Source organism: Stegodyphus dumicola, chromosome 7, assembly GCF_044657685.1.
Source record: "Stegodyphus dumicola isolate Sdum_Otavi_A_Nest chromosome 7, ASM4465768v1".
Classification (NCBI taxonomy): domain Eukaryota; kingdom Metazoa; phylum Arthropoda; class Arachnida; order Araneae; family Eresidae; genus Stegodyphus; species Stegodyphus dumicola.
Window position 1 is genome coordinate 48,823,937 of NC_140774.1, and position 20,716 is coordinate 48,844,652.

Genomic DNA, 20,716 nt, shown 5'->3' on the forward strand with positions numbered 1-20,716 from the left:
GCAAACAGCCGTTTCTCAAGATTATAACCTACTAGCTATAGCGAAATGTGCCTGTAAAATATCGGCGCACATTAATATTTAAAAAATTGCATATTTACGATAGAGGAAAATTTGGTCATATTAGACAAACTATACGAAGGATGAAAACTCTAAATCCATGGTTACCCAAAGGAACTTGAAAAGCTAACTGAACTATGCTGGATTGAGCAAACTAATTCAATAATTTGCATTCATGAGCCAAATTTCAAATAATTTGCATTCATGAGCTAAATTTAAATAATATATATATATATATATATATATATATATATATGGTTTTTGTGAAAAATTAGTTCTAAATTTCTTACTTTATGTCTTTACTGATATATATATATATATATACATACTATTTAACGATTATGTATGTGATTACAATGCGTTTAACCAAAATGCATTTAACCAAAAACATTACATCTAATGTACTTGTATTTTTCATTACTATTTATTTCAGGAGTGTTAAACATTCTCTCGCAAGCTGGTTTATGTTATTTTCTTCGTCTTCCGGAAAAAAGCAGTTAAGTATTTATTTGGCACTGCATTATTAAATACAAGATGGCTACCTGGAGCATATTTGTCGAAGCAAAAGCGCGTTTTCCGACTATAGACATTCTGCCGGTATGCCCCGGTTCTATAGACATGCGCTAATCTTCGGATATGAAAAGACTGTAAGCCATAATAAGAAAGAGTGTTTTTTGTATTCTTTGTATTCACAAAATAACTTTCAAAATATAAAACTACTCTCAGTTTTTATAACACTGATTCACAGGTATAAAAAATGGCTACTTTTCTGTCCTTTAGAGACATGCGTAATACGCACTTTAGACTTCAATAATCACACTCTCTTAATAAAAAATGCATTCTTTGCACAAAATGCAGCTTTTTGGTATTTCGCTCTCTATGGTCAAAGATAAATTCAAATATAGAGAAAGTTAGATAATTAATAGATCACCGCAAGAAGTTTAGCTGAGCCTCCTCAAGTAAGAACATCTTGAGTGCTCCCTCTTAAAACGAAATCTGACGTTAGGCATAGTTGCTTGAAGAAAACTCTTATAAGAAGACCGCAATTAATTCGCATTCTAGAAATTTGCACGAGTAAAATTTCCCAAATGTAATAAATTTAGTCCCTCTTTCTTTTTTTTCCCACTTTTCTTTTCTCTCTCTCTTTTTTAACAAAAGCGAATTGTACTCCATTTCTTTGATTTCATTTTAAAGAAAGGAAAAAGACATGGAACTTGTAATCGTTTCAACAAAATACAGCATACCTGTTGTAATTATTCCATTAAACTGTAAGCTTTCTGCCTCTATCTCTCTTATCCGAAATAGAATTGAAATATATTCCTAACTTTTTTAAATTTTAATTTTGCTTTCATTTTAGATCAAACATTTTAAGAAATGATGTTTAATTTATTACGTGTAATCAATAAGTTATTCAAGTGCATTCATATATTAATAATTCATTGCAATCAAACGCAATATTTATATATTTAATAAAAAATAACAATTAAATAGCTAACTTCTATACCAATATTTCGACACTAAATGCACATAATTTCTATATGCATCTGCGTATTAATAATTAATAGCATGTAAGAACCATAACGCGTGCACTCAAATGGATATTATCAGCTGATTGCTGAATAATGAACGCCATCTCTGATTAAACTGGCTTCTCCCTCTCACAGCTCAGAATTTGGCGAGAACTTGGCGACGAAGTTTTTCTGTGTGAAACTTGGCAACCTGTATCGAGAACTTCTCAGTTGAGTGTAGCTTCTCTGTGACTGTGGAGTGTGTAATAGTGTTAGATGTTATTAGTAGGACGTATTAATGAATATTTTTGTATCTAAATACAACGTAAGTATGATTATTTTGCCCTTCCTGATTAGTATTACTTGTGAAAAAGTACAGTTTTGCTCGAGAATGCTCTGCTTTTCGAAAGTTTTTCGCAATCAATCTGTTATCTCATATTCCTCGCTTTGGGTTGGTTCACTCGCTCAGTTCCTGGGAGAGTCATTTCTTAACTTTGTAATAGATGCGGTTTGGTCGTGCAGAGGATTCTCTATTCATGAAAGCGTTTTAATTCACATGTATTTCATTGATTATTTTATATTTTTGATATAAAATTAAATAAATTTTTCAGGAATAATTATTTTTATAACGTTTCTGAAGTATTGGTGTATGAGATATTATCGGAATTTTAAATGCTTATTATCATTTTAATGCTTAAAATGTTTGAGCTAAATAAAAATCTTGGTGAAATGTTTATTTTTTTGTACATATTATATCATTTCTTAAAAACCGTTTTATTTTTGCAGAGTGGAATGAATTTTTATCCCTGCCTCTCCAAGGTAAAAACTTAATGAGAACAGAATTCATTTCAAAGGTAAATCCGAAATAATATTATAATTTATAAAATAATCTTTTATCGTGGTAATGTTTTAATATCGTGTTTATTACTTAACTAAACTAGTTTTGAAAATATATATATATATATATATATAATCGCAACTTAGGAGAAATGCTGAATTTAATCTATTTATGCTTGTATTCTAATTCCTACTTGCTTTATCTTAAACATAAAATTAACAAGCATACATTGACCTATTTTTTTAGATTTAATTGGTATAGTTAATATAACAGTATTAATTTGATTATTGATGTAATTCAATAGTAAGTATCATAAAAATTGTTGCATGTGAGAATTTATACTCTTCATTTTTATCATATACAGTTTGTGTTTCTTTTATTCAATGCCAAACTACAATAAATCAATGTTATAGGGAAAGGAATACTATGATGAAACTGTTGCCAAGATCTTGGATAGCTGGCTTCATGCTCATCTCAGTATCTTTTCTACAAACTTAATTATCAGCTGAGGAGTTGTCACAATTTTCATTTCTTCTGGTATGAATAAATTTCCTTTTTAATTTCATTATTGCTATTAGCAAAATTTTAATGTTAGTGATATCTCTAATTTTATCTTCAAATATCCTATATTCTTTTCTTTTTTCTGCCGTGTATATAACTTCAAGATCTTAGAAATCAGGCTACATTAAATTATATGCTAAACTACTAAGTTATGTATGCATCATAATATTCAAGATGCATCATCACTTTTTAGGTCTTATGCAGGACAACATTATGTGTGCATATATGTATGTAAGATAAAATTAAAACTTTTTGTTACAGACCCTAAACTCTCGTATTAATCTGTATATTTTCTCTTTCTGTTCTAAAAATAGTAATATGCTCCTAATAAATCGTTATCTTGTGTGTCAGTTCAAGATTAAACTTTGTCTTAGAATTATGTAAAGTTAATGATGCGTATATTAAGCTAATAGCAAAATGAAAGCAGTCTTTTGCCCCATGATAATGATAAATTTTATAAACTCAGGCTTTTAACCAGTCAAGAGAAATAAAGCAGATCCATAAAACTTCTATTTTAAATTTAGTATGAATATCGTAATCCTTTCATTTTTCTCACATTCCAGTACTGCTAAATTTTCATACACTGCCTTTCATTGTACTCCAATTATATTTTTGTAAACAGGAGAAAAGCATTCTTGTACAGCTGCATTGAGCAGCTGCATCTCTTGCTCCTTTTAGAAGCACATATTTGCTCCCAAAAAAGTTTGTATGTTTGCTGCTTCAGTATTAGCTAGAACATTTTTGCCTGAAATTTTAAATTTTGTTAACTATATAGATATGTGCATTCAGTTTGTAAGTGTATTTCCTCATGTTTGTCAAAATGTTTGATTTGAGCTCTTCAGTGGTACTTCTTCAATACTATGCTGTATCACCTCTTGATCTGTTATTTTTAACATGTCAAATGATTTTCCTGTTATTCAATACAAATGGTGTGTTAGGACTGGGAAAAATTCATTTTCAAAATTTCAGTTTTTATGTTGTATACTGTTAGCTGTGTAATGTTGTATTCCTCACATAATTTTGCCCTAAGTATTCTTTTATCCATTTGGGGGGGGGGATAGGACCTCTACTTTTTTCCGTCTGTTGCATACTGTTTTTTCTTGGTTTATTCTCTATTATTACTTATGTGGATGAAGTGCAGAATCGTTCACTTATTTGGCACACTATGTTTGGCATTTTTACCAAACATTTTTTTTTTTTTTTGAGTAGAAGAATTGGATTTTTGTCAATTTTCTTTCACTTTTAAAGTGAAAATACATTGATATGTACATCAACAAAGTCAAAAGAGTGCACAATGCCGTATTTGTGCAATTCAGATATTTTTTATATTGTCAAATGCCAGTTACATTGGCCGTTAGGCAATTAAACTCCTTACTTGCCAATAGCGCTGAAATCTACAAGAAAAATTTGTCAGTGCTTCACACTCGTCCAAATGTTTCACCATCATTGGCTGTCCACTATTACATAAAACACACAATGGTGAATCAGCTAGCCCAATGTGAAATCATGTCCCATCAATAGTCTAAAAGATGCAACCGCAACTGTTTGCAGGTGGTCAGGAACGAAAGCTGGGTTTGTTGAGAGAACACTCCAAGGCTTGCCCTCACAAGTCCGAGTTGCAAAATATCTAAAATTCTTGATACGTTAGCGATGTCAGAAGCTTAATGGAATGGAGGCTTGCACTCATTTTTTGGCTTTTGGAGAACCGTAGCCCCTTTTTTCGCAAGCATATCGGCCATCTCATTCCCATAAATACCCATTGAAGGTACCCATTGAAAACATATCTTGTGGGAAAGTTCTTTTATGACTTCCTGACACTGTTGAACGCATATGTTCTTACACTCTTTGTAAGAGGAGATGGCCTGTATTGCTGAAATCGAATCAGGTAGTACAACAGCCCTCCTGAACGAGCTCTGTCTCAATGATAACTGTTGGAGAGCTATATGAATGGCTTTAGGTTCTCCATCAAAGTGAATGGAGTAAGCTCTTACGGGTATGTAGAAATTGAAAAGCTTGCTAAAAAGTCCAGCTCCAGCCCCCTAGATTCTATCGGTCAAAGAGCCATCCGTATATACATGTATCCATTCCTCAGCCGGAAAGCATTGCTCAATTGTTTCCAAAGCTATATTTCTTATTTGCTCTGGACTCATTTCCTTCTTATCTATTTTCATTTTGAGGTCAAACCACACATCAAGGAAGCTATAATCCAAAGGATTTAGCAAAAACAGCAGTGCTGGTTTCAGCGTTCTTATATGATTGCATTGTTCTAGGTAAGAGACACACTGCAGAAAGCCATTTTGTGTCTTCAGATTTCATTGTTTATTATAATCATAATTCCTCCAATGAGGGTTACTTGGTAGACGAATAAGTCTCTGGAAAAGGATGAAAGCATTTTTCTGAATCAGGTTTGTCATTGGTTGGTTTACCAATACCAATCGCATTGCCAGAATTGTAGTTGTTTTAACAGCCCCGGTTATAATGCACAGTGCCTGATTTTTGGATTTTCTGATATTTTTTTTAAGTGAAAGTAGGTTGATGTGTACATGGATACCGAGTCTGTGCAATTCTTAAAAACTCGCCAAGCAGTGGGCAATTCTGCACTTTCCCCCTTTATGCAAGTAGAAAGCCATTCTGATTATTGGAAATCCAGATTTCAGAATGTATATGTGTGTATACATTAGCTGTTACATGGCCTTATACAGGTAGTTATAGTTGTGTCACTAAAGATAAAACTGCAGAAATTAAAATATATTTAGCACTCATATTTTATAATTGAAGCATGGTGGCACAATGGTTAGCAGCACTACAGGTCAGGGTTTAATCCCAGGGCTGGGCAAGGATGATTCAGCCTTTCATCCCTTGAGTGGGCCGATAAAATAAGTACCAAGTTCACTTGGGGACTAAACACCGAGGCTCTTGCGACAAACTGACCACTTTTCTGGAGCATATGCTAATGCACCCTAGGGCCCACGGTCAAGAAAGCAGATATACGGGGCACTACAGGCCTTGGCCCACTAGGGCTGTTACGCCACTGAGTTTAGTGCTTTTATTTTATAATTGTCTCTTACCAATCAGAAAACATTTAAATATTCTTTCTGGTTCTTAACCATTCTCAGGTTTCTTTCAAACCCTGAAAGTGACTGACTGAAACCCTAGTGACTGATAGTGATGGGCAACTTTGGTACTTTCTTGTATCCTGTACGAGAGTAATGGGTACAGACAAGTACCCGGTACAAAATATCCGTTACTCAAGTAACTGTTTATTTGAAAAGTACCGAAAACCGATTTCAAGTACCGAGTACCCAAGTAACGAAATACCAGAGTAACGGTTTGCTGTACCGGAGTACCCTAGTAATGGTTTGCTGTACCAGAGTACCCTAGTAACGATTTTGAGTACCGAAGTACCCTAGTAACGATTTGGATACCGAAGCACCCTAGTAACAATTTGGAGTACTGAAGTGCCCTAGTAACGATTTGGAGTACCGAAATACGCAGCTAACGATTTTGCGCACTGAAGGAACTCTGCCACGTCACCATGTGTTTGAATTTATCTGTACGGAGTAAGATTTTGTATATCAGAAAACATGTCAACTACGGAAGTGTCTGAGGAGCAGCAGGAGAGTGCAGCGGGTTGTTTTTGGTGTTGGGTTTGTGTAGATTGTCTTTGATGGCTAGTGGGGGTTGGGAGGATTGGCTTGGAAAGTGGATGGATGGAAACATTTTCACTTTCGAATGTGTCTTGTGTGCAGGTGCAGCAAAATCGATGGGTGCTCTATCAATTTCGTGAAAGGGGTCGTCCATAAATGATGTCACGCTTGGAGAGGGGGTTTAGTGAAATTGTGACAGTTTTTGACAAGGCGGGGGAGGGGGTAACAAGAAGTGTGACATCATATTTTGATTAAAATAAAAATGTTTAAAATCAGCAGATTGAGTTTTGAAGTTATTTTAAAATTACCAAAATTTAAAGGTATTTGCTTAAATTGGGGCGAAAGTAACTTTCATGTGATTTTTTTTTTTTTTGCTTACATTCCTTTCTTTCTTTCAAAAAAAAAAAAAAAAAAAGGCATTCAGAGTAGGTTTTGAGAATAGGGTAGCAGCAGAAATTGTAATTTTATTGCTATTGTGTATTAATTATGTTTTTTGCTGTAAACTGTTATCATATTTCATACAAAATAAGTGCACAAATCATTATTATTGTTATATTTACAGATATCATTAAAACATATAGTTTAAATTTAAAAATAAAGTCTGAAATATGATCTATAATTTAGTGCTACGTTTTTGAACTGCAAGTATAAGTTTATGTAATATTGCGTGACATGTGACAAAGGGGGGAGGGGGTATGTTGAAGTGTGACACTTTGTTACAAAGAGGGGGAGGGGGTCCAAAATGTTGCAGAAAAGTGTGACATCATTTATGGACAGCCCCAAATGAGCATAGTTGCGTACTTGAAAACGTCAGAAGATTTTCTTTGTATGATATTGAAGGAAGGGAGAGTACACTATGTTTTTTTCGGCTGTGTTATGTTGTTGGAAGGAAACAGAGGAAGAAATATCGGAAAATAGAAATTTTGATGCAACACTATACTATGAGTAAAAGTGTCGCAATAAATTTAAAATAGAAAATTAACTATAACTAGCTGTGTAGCAACCCGACAGGATACAGTTTCCTAAGTAAATATCAGAAATTTAATGATCAATCTGTTTTAACATGATATTTTTTATTTATACGGTTAAATAACATACCACAGAAGTCGTTTAATACCTTCAATTCGGTAGTAAAGGGCATAGGGGTGCGTAGGGTCTAGAAATTAAAATAATCACAAACCTTTATCCCACTTATAGATAAAATAATGACCTTCACTACCACTGCGAAATATTCAAGCTACCAAATTTTAAAGAAGATAAATCTCTAAATCTCTTATTCTCTACTCTTCCCTATATATATTAAAAATTCTGAATAAAAAATAAGATAATTTAAACATTAAATATAACATAAATGACCTTGTGTGTTTAATTGTACAATACTGGCATAAAATAAAATTTACACATTTATTCATATACACATGGTTGAAGAGCTTTTCCACAAAAAATTTTATACTGTTCCTTTTTAAATTACATTTAGGTTTATTTTGAGTTAAATTTGTACTTTTGGAGATTTGGCACCGTACAATAAACAACAAAATGATTAGAAATATTTTTAAAAACAAAAAATATGATTTTAAAAAATGCATAAACATATATATTTGATTTAAACATTTTGAATTACCAAAAGCACTAGAAAATGAGGTATGTTTTGAAAAGTGAGATAATGTAATATATTTGGATGTACTTTCAGCAAAATGGTTAAAAATATTTTTAAAAACACACAATATGATTTTAAAAGGCACATTCAATATAACAATTTTGAATTGAAGATTATCAAAAAACACTAGAAAATAAGATAGCAAAGGGTTTAAAACTGTGAGAGCGCAATACCTGGATGCAGTAACTGCTGTAAACACAAAAATGCAACAGAATAGTAAAAAATATTTTTAAAACTCAAATTACAGCCAAAGCGCATTCGACATAAGAAGTTTGAGTGAAAGACTATTAAAAACACTAGGAAATAAGCAGCATGTCTTTAAAACTACGAGAATGAAATATCTGGATGCTGTAACAGCAAAAAGCAACAAAAATATTTGTAAAATCACATTATAGGAATTCAGTAAGTACATTCGATATAAAAATTTTAATTAAATATGATTTAAACATTAGAAAATAAGATAGCATGCTTTCAACTATATGAGAACTTAACATATGTGAGTACAGCTAAGTAAATAATAAAACTATAGAACTTTATATTATATTAATAATCTAAATACAATTTCAAAATAATATTTTTTTAAGAAATTGACATTTGAATGAAGTAATATTTCATTTAATTAAAACAAATAAAACTTTGATAGGCTGTGCAAAACGTTATAAAAGTATCAAATTTTTTAACTTTATGGAAATTTTAGGCATTTAATTCCTTCTATTTTTTTATATAAAGACCACTTAAAATATGTAACGAAAAATTAAGCATAAAAAAATTGACTCCCAGAAACAGTTTTGAAAATAATGCAGCAAAAATAAACATAGAAATAAACATTTTAAGCTGAACTTAGGTTGGAATTTTAAGAAGGTCAACAAATGATTAAATATTATAATTGTAATGTAAGAAAATTAGTTGTTTCAACTTTTGTCCACTCAAACAGTTTTGCCAATCATTCAGTATTAATCCAACTTTAGCATTCAGTATTCCTTTCACATGGCACTGAAGTAGCCACAAGGCTTAATTTTTTCCGTGATAATTCATACAAATTAGGAAATACATTTTTATTCTTTTCCCACCACTCCAGTGGATCAGATTTCCTGTAAAGAATGGGCTCTTGCAGGTATGTTTTCACTTCTGCCACAGCTTTGTCGATCGCCGCGTCTGCTGCGGGAGCTGATGAAGTTCAAGAGTCTCTCAAACTCGAACCAAACCAAACCAAACTTTACTCTCAAACTCGAACCAAACCAACTCAAACCAAATTCGTCTAACTCTTCATCATCCCCTTCCACATCCTCAACAAGATTATAGGTAGTTTGTGCAACTACCGATAACTCGCAGATAATATAACTTTCAATTTTTTTGGCAACATCACATTTGAGCCCCAATTTTTTTATTCGGGTCAAGGAAAGCGGCTTGATCAATGTCTTCTCTTGAATCGATAGTTGTAAATCTATTACCCAATTCACGTTGTAGTACTAGTACCGCATTTTGTACTTGTTCATTAACACATTTACTAAGCAGATTTTCACAGATTTTTTTGAAGTCCGCCGGTTAACACAGGCGCCATAGATACTGACAAGTATTTTTCCGAACTCAACTCGCAAGTCACCTTTTCAAAAGGTTTCAAAACGTCACAAAGATGTTGGACACTTTCCCATTCTGGCACACCAAGAGCCTCTGGGGGGTCGTTCTTCAAACCCATTGTAGAACGAATAGCGTTTTTCAGTTCAAGGAAACATTTTACCATATAAAACGTGCTGTTCCAACGAGTCTTCACATCTAAGATGACTTCTTTTCTCTCCTCACTAGAGCACAGATATTTTCGCAGATTTTTTGCAGCGATATTACTTCTTCTGTAAACTATCACAATATCCCTAATTTTTGTTAGAAGGTCGTTAACCCTGTTTAGAGAATTTGTGACAGCCAAATTGAGAGAGTATGCAATGCATCCTAAATGTTTTAACTTTAGTTTGCCGTCAACAGCGTTAATCATATTTTTGGCGTTGTCAGTCACTATTAAAGACACTTTTTCCATCGGAAATATGATTGGCAAGTGTGTAGGATATTTTCTGCAATATTTTTGGCTAAATGACGTTTATCAAAAATTGAGCAGTCAATCAGTACCGTTTTCCTTTGCATGTGTTCGTCAATAAAAGGGCCTGTCACGGCCATGTAACTTTCAGCCTTTTGGTTGCTCCAACAGTCTACAGTCAAACAGATATTTTGTACAGCACTAAGAACATTTTTTAAACTATTCTTGTTTTCTTCATAAGCAGCAGGAAGCAAGGATTTAGAAACTGTTTTCCTTGAAGGTAAGGAATAAGTTGGATTCAAAGCCTTTGAGTATTCTCGGAATCCCTCATTTTCTACGATACTTATTGATTGTAAATCCTTATATACCATTTTGATCAGTGAGCGATCGATTACTTTGTTTTAATGTACATCCATCATATTTCTCTGGACAAACTGCATTATGCTGGACTGGGAGTTTTGTGAAAATACACCAACAATATCACAAGCACTGTCTACCGTAAGTTGTGTAGTCTGCTGGGATGTGCATGGTTGCCCACCATCTGCAAGGCTAGTGACGACAGAACGGGCTGGAGCGGCATCAATATCATCAACATCTTGATTTGGCAAAGTGCGTTTCTCGTGCAGATTTACACAAGGATGCTTCCTTCGCAAATGTTTTTTTAAAATTTCCTGTTGAACCACCTTTGATGGATAAAAGGTCTTTACAAATGTCACACATAACTTTTTCGTCTTCATTAGTATAGGAAAAGTGCTGCCAAACCAAGCTGAATTTCCTTTTCTTACTAGACATTTTGTAATTCAATTTTTTTTTTTTTTCTGAGGTGTAAGAAACTGATAGAGACTAAGCAATTCTATAACATACCGATACTCACCAGTACGAGACAAGAAAGAATCTTACGGGAAAAGTGACAAATTTGGGAAATGGTCATCAGCATCGTCAGATAAGCATAAAAAAAATTCTATTAACGACTTCCGCTGCTCACTCCAGTTGCAAATTCTAAAATCAGTACTATGCTGTGAAAAGGGTAAGTGCAATATCGCCTAATGATTCTATTAATCAGGCATGAAAGAGCAAAAAATGCAAAGGAAAAAAAGGGAGGGACATGTATGTTTACATAAACATGTCCGGATAATTTCCGGTGTTCAATTCGATAGTTTTCCCCCCTTAAATAAGCTCCTGAGGAAGTAAAAAAAAAAAAAAGAAGAAGAAGAAGAAGATTCGGACTGCCAGGTCAAAGTTTACCTCTCTTCGTATCGGAGGAACGTTGTCACGTCCTGGGGTTAAAGCAGGCGTTGACAATCCTGCATTAGGCACGTGATCTGGGTTTAGTTTTTGGCGAGATGAAAATCTGTTTTTAGAAGGGGGAAGAATTATCATAAGTGGGTCAGTTATCTTTGTTCTTTCATTAGAAAAGTTTAAAATTGCGTCTGTATTTTATGTTGATTGGCTTAATGATCCACTAGATATTGTGACATTTTCTGAAGTAGGTACAGCGGGATAAAAAAGGATATAATTTACGTTACCCTATTAAGCAAGCAAACGAAAAATATTTTTCATGATTTATGCAAAAAATATGTTGAGGAAAAGGAAGTAATCTAGTTGGTAGTTGATTCCATTCACTAATCCAACAACAGCAACTTACCAAATCAATCATTTCAGATCCATGCAGTTTTTCTCCTACAAACGATGAAAAATTAAAACATGCACAATTCAGATTGCAAATCATCTAGCGCTCCCCTCCCTTTCCCTCTTGACTGTACTGACTCCAATCACAAGCAAGTAGTGCCGGCGACAGTGACTCCAACTGCTACTATCCTCTCCCCCCCACACACAACGAACGGCCTTTCGAAAAATTTCCACTATTTCACACTCGTCCTCTCACGCGCACAAAGGCAATTAATTATACTACCTCAAACCCTAGTCTCCGTGACGAACGGAACGGAAGTTCCCCCCTTTCACGTTTGCCATTCCATGCCCTATTTCAAGGTCATTCATGGACACAAGGAGCGCATATCACCATTTCGCAAATACAACCAGATACTACTGTCCTCGTACCAAAACCGAAGTGAGCTGAACCCTCATCGATCCTCCAGTAACGAATACCGAAATACCGAGAAGAGACGCATATTTTCGTTACAAAGTAACGAATATCGAAAAGTACCCGTTTCGGTACAGAAGTAACGAATACCGAAAAGTACCGATTTCGGTACTGAAGTAACGTGTACTTGAATGTACCGATTTTCAGTACCCGTTACAAAATACCCGGTTTGGTAGTACCGACTCATCACTAGTGACTGATGAATATACATTGCTCAACATTGAAAATGCAACAAGAAGGAATGGTCAGAAAGTGATGAAATTTGGGAAAAAGACAGAGACAGCAAGCAGCAATAAATGATCTTTATTTCAAAATGATTAGTCAGAATACAGAACGAGAATGGCGTCGGCTCAGTAGGATGTAGTACCACCGCAGGCAGCGATGCATGAAGAAACACGTCTAGGCATAGAGTCAATAAGAGTGCGGATGGTGTCCTGAGGGATGGTTCTCCATTCCCTTTCAACCATTTGCCACAATTCATCTTCTGAACGAGGCAGGGCAAAGTCTGCAAATGGCGTCCAATTACATCCCACACATGTTTGATTGGTGACAGGTCAGGAGAGTACAGTGGCCAGGGAAGCAACTGTATACCTTGCAGAGCATGTTAGCAGATGCGAGCACTGTGTGGTCGGGTGTTATCCACTGAAAAATTGCATTAGGCAGCCCCTGAAGGTAGGGGATTGAGTACTATCATTGGGCTGTCATAGGGCCCTGATTACGAACTAGAGGTGACCTGGAATCATAGGCAATAGTGCCCCAAACCATTATGCCATGTTGTTAAGCAGTGGGGCATTCCACAATTACTGCTGGATTAGATCTGTCTCATCGTCGACGCCACACACGTATGCGGCGACTGTCTCTGGATAAACAGAAGCATGGCTCATCTGAGAACACGACGTTTTTACCATTCTGTCATCTATATCGCTCCAGTCTGTCACCATTCTAAATGTTGGCGTCTGTGCTGTGGGGTCAATGGCAGTCTTTTTAATGGACGGCGTGAGTGCAGGCCACATTCAACCAATCGACGGGAAATGGTTCTGGTCGACACAGTAAAATCCAGGGTATCTTGTACATGCTGCAGAATTGCGGTACAAGTGACTTGCCGGACTGCCACAGCTTATCGGCGGATGTTCTTTGATAAATAATCCAAAGAACTATTTATCAAAGAATATATAAGGAGTCACTGAAAGGTGCTTTTGCTTGTAAGTGAAGGAAATGAACAAATATATACTGGGAGGAAAAAAAAAAAAAAAAAAAAGATCGTCTCCATTGCCCTCCTACATCAGTGATTATTATTTAATAATGGACTGTTTATTACCATATTTTCAATAGTTCTGATTAGCTCTCAACAGTTAATAATGAAGTACTTAAAAAGTAAATGCATAAGTAAAATAATAATTTAACAGCTCCTAAAATATGTGAACCCTCTCCCCTCCCAAAAAAGAAAGAAGAAAGGTAAATTCATGCTTTTTGGATAAAACTCACTGATATGCACTTGACAGCACAAGTAATTAAAAAACAATGTCATTTTAATTTGTTTGGTGTTGTAAATTTCAAAATTTTTCATTCATATAAGAAAAAAGTACTTTCTGATTATCCACATCCCGATGAAAAGTATCCATCTTATAGGCAACTTTGTGAATTACCAAAAGACATTTGTGTGGCTATCTTTGCAGTTAACAAATACCATTCTGTTCGTAAGTAATAATAAAAGGAAACATTTCATATAAGAAATAGAAAAATTTCTAGAAGAAAAAAAAAAAAAATTAAAAATCTAGAAAAAAATATAAATTTAAATTGTTGGTATTTATATTTTTACAGCTGACAGATACTGATTTTGTGAAATAATGTTTAAATCATGTAAATCTGCATGTACTTAAAACACTTAAATGGTAATGCATGTATAGGTTGCATGTCTTCACATGTATGATTGATGATTGAAGTTATGTAAAACGCAATAGTTTTATTGAATGTTGAAACTAAAGGTGCTGATATTCAGAAAGTGCCAAAAATAATTTTTAATTAAAATAAAATTAATTTTTATTACACACTAGCTTTTTTAAGTTGTTAGAAGTACCCAATGCATTAAGTATTCTAGTTTAAAGGCACGTACGTATATTTATAAAAGTTGCAACTTTTTAAAAAAATCATAGTATTTTGTCAATAACCATAGGTTCTAATTCAGAAGTCAAACAACAAAAATCAGCGTTATATTTACAAAATTTTCACAGGACTAGTTTCGATGGTTTTACCGAACCACCATCTTCAGCTGCAAAACCGCAAATGAACAAGATAGGAAATAATGATTAGATAAGATAAGAAAGCCTGGGCAAGAATAAGCAAGTGGCGCCATCTGTTGGCGAAACCAGAACTAAAACATAATTTCTCTAAAAGCCGAAGGCAAATTTGGATTGGAATTAGGATCGTTAACTAGATCAGAAAGATTTTTATGAATGTGAAATGCCTCTAGAAAATCCAGTTCTTCACAAAAAAATTCTCATCTCAACACACTAAAAGCCACACTCTTATTTTAGGAGATTATAAAAATTCTGTTGTCATTCCCTTCTTTCCATCAATTAGCTATAAAGTTGCATATATTTTGCAGAAATTTAACTTTCGGGTTGTTTATTCTCCCATCAATAAAATTCGGACTTTTATACTCAAGGAGCCCATTCCGGATATGAATTCCTGGGGTATTTATAGGATTCCTTGCCAGTGTGGTTTAATTTACATTGGCCAAACTAAGAGAGCCTTAAAATTTCGCGTCAAAGAACATGAGGCATATTAGAAAAAAGGAAACACAGAAGTCTTCTGTTGCTCAACATTGTTGGTCCGAAAATCACACTTTCAATTTTTCTGCTGCTAAAATTATTCAAAAAACATCTTCCATTGGAGAACTGGATTTTCTAGAGGCATTTCACATTCATAAAAATCTTTCTGTTCTAGTTAACGATCCTAATTCCAATCCAAATTTGCCTTCGGCTTCTAGAGAAATTATGTTTTAGTCCTGGTTTCGCCAACAGATGGCGCCACTTGCTTATTCTTGCCCAGGCTTTCTTATCTTATCTAATCATTATTTCCTATCTTGTTCATTTGCGGTTTTGCAGCTGAAGATGGTGGTTCGGTAAAACCATCGAAACTAGTCCTGTGAAAATTTTGTAAATATAACGCTGATTTTTGTTGTTTGACTTCTGAATTAGTATTTATTTGGCGTGTTATTGTGTCTTAACCATAGGTTTTTAAGTTCAAAAACCTTTTTCTAGACCACTGTAAACTTCTCTGTAGATAGTTGTGAAATTTTTTCATAGAACACCCAAACTTTGAGTGAGATATCTGCAAATAAATAAGTAAATAAAAAATAAATGGTTAATTAAAATATATTTATTGTTTTTTGTCAGTTAATTTGCTTAAAAAAACAAATTGTAATTAGCATAACACATAAAGACCGTGCATATTTAAAAGCCATATTCTGCATAAAGATTTGCCAGGCAAAGTCACTTGTTTAATTTATGAAACTTACAATGTGTCCATAAAATTTGTTTATTTTATTGTGGTGGGGGCAGGGATTCTGCTGCCTATTTGGCTGTTATGGCTTAAGCTGCAACATTTTTTCCAAACACCTTGCTGAGCATCTTGTACTGACTGTCTTTCAGAGATCAATTTTTTATCACAGCTTCAGTTTCATCCTCTTTGGAAGTCAAGCGTTGGCTGTTTAAAAAGAAAAATTAAGCTATAGGTGTCAAATTTGTCATTAGGTCTTATGTAGTATGATATTACATAATGTAAAAGTTAACATCTAAATCTGCTTCCTTTTTAGTCATTTTTTCTTTGAACATTTTGGTAGCCTTTTACAGAGCTATAAAAGGACTTTTGATATTGCGTTATGAAATGTGTCTTTTTCTATTGGAATTGTTTTCATGACTAAGTCTAATACTGGCCTGATATGTTAAGGATCATCTTTATTTTCCCTTGCTGTTTGGTTTCTTTCCTAGTGCAGCTGAATTATCTTTCTTGTAAATATCAAACAAATATCAAACTAGGTGTTTTCACTCTTGTCAGAAAGTAGGTCTGTCTGGTAGTTATTTTAACTATTGATGTCACTAATGCACACTTTTTTGCTAGTACAGTCAAATACCGAAAATCCGCCAACCTGAAATCCGCATTGCTTCTCAAAATATAAACATTCAGTTTATAGGTTCTGGAAACCGCACCATTGAGTACGAAATATCGAAGAAGAAATACTTACCGAATAATGACGTCATAATTACCGAATAATAATGAGTCATAACGGAAATACCAAATTATTGGCATCATGATAAAAAAATTTTCTTCTCTAATCTGCATCAATGTAAAAAAGCAGATGATTCACTCAACTCTTCTTTCAAGTTCACGATTCACGTTGTTGTATTTTCTGAGCTTTGTTATTTCACAAGATTATTTAGTGCTGCTTTTTTTTTCACAAGATTATTTAGTGCTGCCGGATATTTTGTTGATAAGTTAAGAATATATTAAATTTCAGCCCTTTTAATGCATTGACAGATAAAAAATGCACTCATGATTTTACTGCTTGCAACGTTGAAAAACGTAAACATGTTGCATTGTCGGTAATGCAAAAAGTGCAAATTCTGCAAAAGATGGAGGCAGGTTCCACTCCTCGGTTTATGAATTCCTCGGTATGGAATTGCGACACGATTGTGTAGCAGAATTTCAGAGAGGCAAAAGTTTGAATTTAGAGAAAAATCGAGCAATAAGAGTAAGAGATTGCAAAATCTTTATAACTGAAGGAAAGCACTGCGACACAAAATTTGTAGAATTTTCAAGAAGTGCTTGCAACAGAATTTAGGATGCAGAGACTGCATCAGACTGAAAAATGTTTAGCACTGGCCCTTGATAGGCCTTAAGTATATGTGGGAGTTTATTTATTTGGGACTCAGAGAAGCCTTAAACATGTCCGGGAGATAGGTATAAGTACAATAAATAACTAAACTAAAATAATTCAAGTTGAACTTCATCAACATGCAACAGAAGCAAGAAAAAATTTAGCCGAACAACATGTCTTTAGTCACCAATCTCATGATACATCGCTAATAGTGTACAGCAGATGCTAGCTGAGCTTTATGATGATGGTCGCGAATTTGAAGGTCTTCCAATACCGCAACAAAAAGACGAAATTTTACAACTAATGGAATACGTGGAAAAGTGGCAGATGATGTAACAAAAATATTGTATTGCAGTGCAATGCCCCAGTCATCAATCTGCTAACAGCAAAATCTGTATTATGGTTCTAAATCCAGAAAATATCACTACTGATAGTGAAGAAAGAGCCAGAGAGGTTCTTGAGAACTGAAATATTTCGATTGACATTTAGTGTGAATCCTTTATGCAGCAAAGACTTGAACAATGAAACTTTGTATCCTATTTTTAGAATTAAAGAGAAAGTATTAGCACCAAAAATGCTTTATGTTTAAGTTTGTAAGCAAATTAAACAGAACAAACATCTTATATTGAAATAAATATCTAATATAGAAAAAAAATATTCAGATTTTTTTTTTTTAATTTCATTTCCCTTAAGGTCATAAATGCTTCATTATTTCATGAAGAACTATTCATATATTTAATTTTAAAACTTAAGTCTGTCATCTTATTAGATTTAAACTGATGATCTAATAAAAAATCCATTCAGAATCTCCGAAGTACTGACGAGTCTGTATCTCAAACTTTTCTGTAATTGGTTTCTTATTTAATTGCTATTCATTCTCACTGATGGAAATATTCTTTCTGTTGCTCTTGGTGGATAAGGGAAGGATAATACATCTTAAGGCTATTAAATGAGAAAACATTTTATTCTCTTGCTGTACTTTTATTAAAATATAGCCTCCCCAAATGAGATATTCTTAATTCCTCCCCTCTTTCTACAGTTCTCAATAAACGTTGTTCTCCGTAATTACTTTTTTCAGTAATATTTAAAAAATTCAAAGTAAATGACATATTATTTAAAACCAAAATATGGTTACATCCTTGAAGAACAAACATTTTTATCATGAAATATCTAATGACTTTTCTGCTAATTCATTCAAATCTAAATTTATTTTATAAAATTAAAATCTTGCCACTGTTGCTGGATTTATGTTTTCAGTTAGTTTTTTCCTCTGTCAAATTTGGTTCATGTGTTTGTAACTTATCCGATATAAAATGAGATGGAAATGATATTAAGTGCCATCTAAATTTGACAGTGAACCAAAGTGGCAATCTAAACCTGATTTACTTTTGTTGATATAATGGATACTAAGAGAAAATATTCCTTAATGGAATTTGTAGTGCATTTGAGACTGAATTTACATGCTCTTTACATATTCTGCTGCATTCAATATAAAGTATGAATTAATATATCCATATATATGTTGCTAGTATTATTCTGTTGTTATTAGCATTATTGCTTCTGAGTATTATATTTTTGGTGAATATATTGGAATACTCAATATGACTTGTGTGCAAAATTAAGAGAAATTACTAATTATGTCTATTTTTGCAAAAAGAATTGAACCAAAGGTACTAATTATGCCATAAAAATTATGCAAATATTCAGAGTTGAATATGTAAGCGTACATACATGTATGTCTACAGAACTGTAATTTGGAAGGAGATAAAAGCATACAAGGTTTTTTTTGCATACTCCTTCATGACATACACGATGTTTCTCACAAGAGTTAAGTTAAATTTTTTTATCAGTTGAAGTGAGCAGCCACAAATGTATGGATAACAGAATGAGATAGAGAATTGTTGGTAGTTTGGAGGCAGGCCAGTTATAAGCATAGGTTGCTACAGAGCTCAGTGTAATGCTGAGTGTTGTCAGCAATTTCTGAAACAGTTTCAGGACTCTGGATCCATACTGAGAAGACCTGGACAAGGTCAACCATGATCCACAGTGACGAATGTGGATCGTTATATAACACTTCCAGTGCAGCAACACAGTACTTCTCTCTCGTGAGCTGTATACTGCCACTGGAACCCACTTTCAAGGTCTACAGTTGACTGGAGGCTTCATGAAATAGGGCAGTATGCTAGAAGAATCATTGTTTGTGTCCAAATCGCTGAAGCACAGAAGTGAGCACGTTTATCGTTTTGTAGAAAACATGCATCTTGGACCAGACTTCAGTGGAGCATTTTTTTTTTTACAGATGAATTGAGATTCAGCCTAGACACTGATTCTTAGCATATCTGTATCTGGAGAATTCCTGGAGCACAATACCATCCCTCTCTAATCAAGTAAAGGATCATTACATTGGTAGAGGTGTGATGGTTTGAGCAGGCATTATGTTGAATGGCTGCACACCCCAGCATATGTTTGACAAATTCTATCTGGCTGCTATGACATACAGAAAGGAGACTTTAGAGTTCTATGTTTGACATTTCAGAGTCGCAGTTCGTCCTGGGTTCATATTAATGGATGGCAATTCTGGTCTTGTAGGCTTATCAGGTGGACGATTATCTGAAAAGTGAGGATATTCATTTTCAGACATTGGATTGGCCAGACAGATCTCCTGACCTTAATCCTATAAAGGATGTCTGGGATGCTCTTGGGAAAGAAATTTTACCTTGCCATCCCCCACCAAGAACCATATCGGAGATGAAAACTGCCTTGCTGTAAGAGTGAGATCGACTGCCACAGGGACTTCTCATTTGCCTCTTGTTCAGCAGGCTATCACTCCTTGTGACCTGTCTAGCAGTGAGAGGGAGCTATACCCCATATTAGACTCATTTTCAGTTCAATATCACAACATGGATTTTGCATATCCCTGCACTATGAGCTTTACTGATAAAAATTACTTTTGAATGGTACATCTCTCTCTCTCTCTGGTATAAAGGTATATTCATACGAAATTTTGTTAAAATCTGTCTATTAGTTTTCAAAAATTTGGCTTAATGTCCAAATGCTCTTAATTTTTCAAACATGTACGCATAAAAAGTGTTAGATCTTCTTGTAGTATAAAAGTACTAACAGTGGTTACTTTACTAGATTGTAATGTATTTTTATTAATTTCTATTAATTGCTTCCCAGTTCTGGTAGTTTCATCCAGTTATAACCAATTTCTGTTACTGGCAAGAAAAAGATTATTTTTTTGCTAGTGGAAATCCAATCCTTTTCTTTCTGTTATAATTCTCCTCTGCTTACTGTATGTTGAATTTCAAATGGATATGCATGTCAGCCTATGTCAAATTTTGCTGCTCCTATACATAAAGCATAGTTTTCTAATATTTTTTGACTTGACATCTTCTTTTCAAAGTGCTTTCTGCTTAGCCCTTTTAAGTTATTTCAACAC

The 20,716-nt window shown here is 34.1% G+C and overlaps 1 protein-coding gene across 1 annotated transcript in view; it reads left to right on the forward strand.

Annotated features, from left to right (window-relative positions):
* Nucleotides 1–1,793: 1,793 nt before the first annotated feature.
* LOC118205366 (uncharacterized) overlaps nt 1,794–20,716 on the forward strand; it is a 31,414-nt gene continuing 12,491 nt past the window's right edge. Inside the window, exons 1-3 of the mRNA XM_035377654.2 lie at nt 1,794–1,890; nt 2,352–2,419; nt 2,817–2,940. The gene's annotated coding sequence lies outside the window, so the exon portion shown is untranslated. The remainder of the gene's footprint in view (nt 1,891–2,351; nt 2,420–2,816; nt 2,941–20,716) is intronic.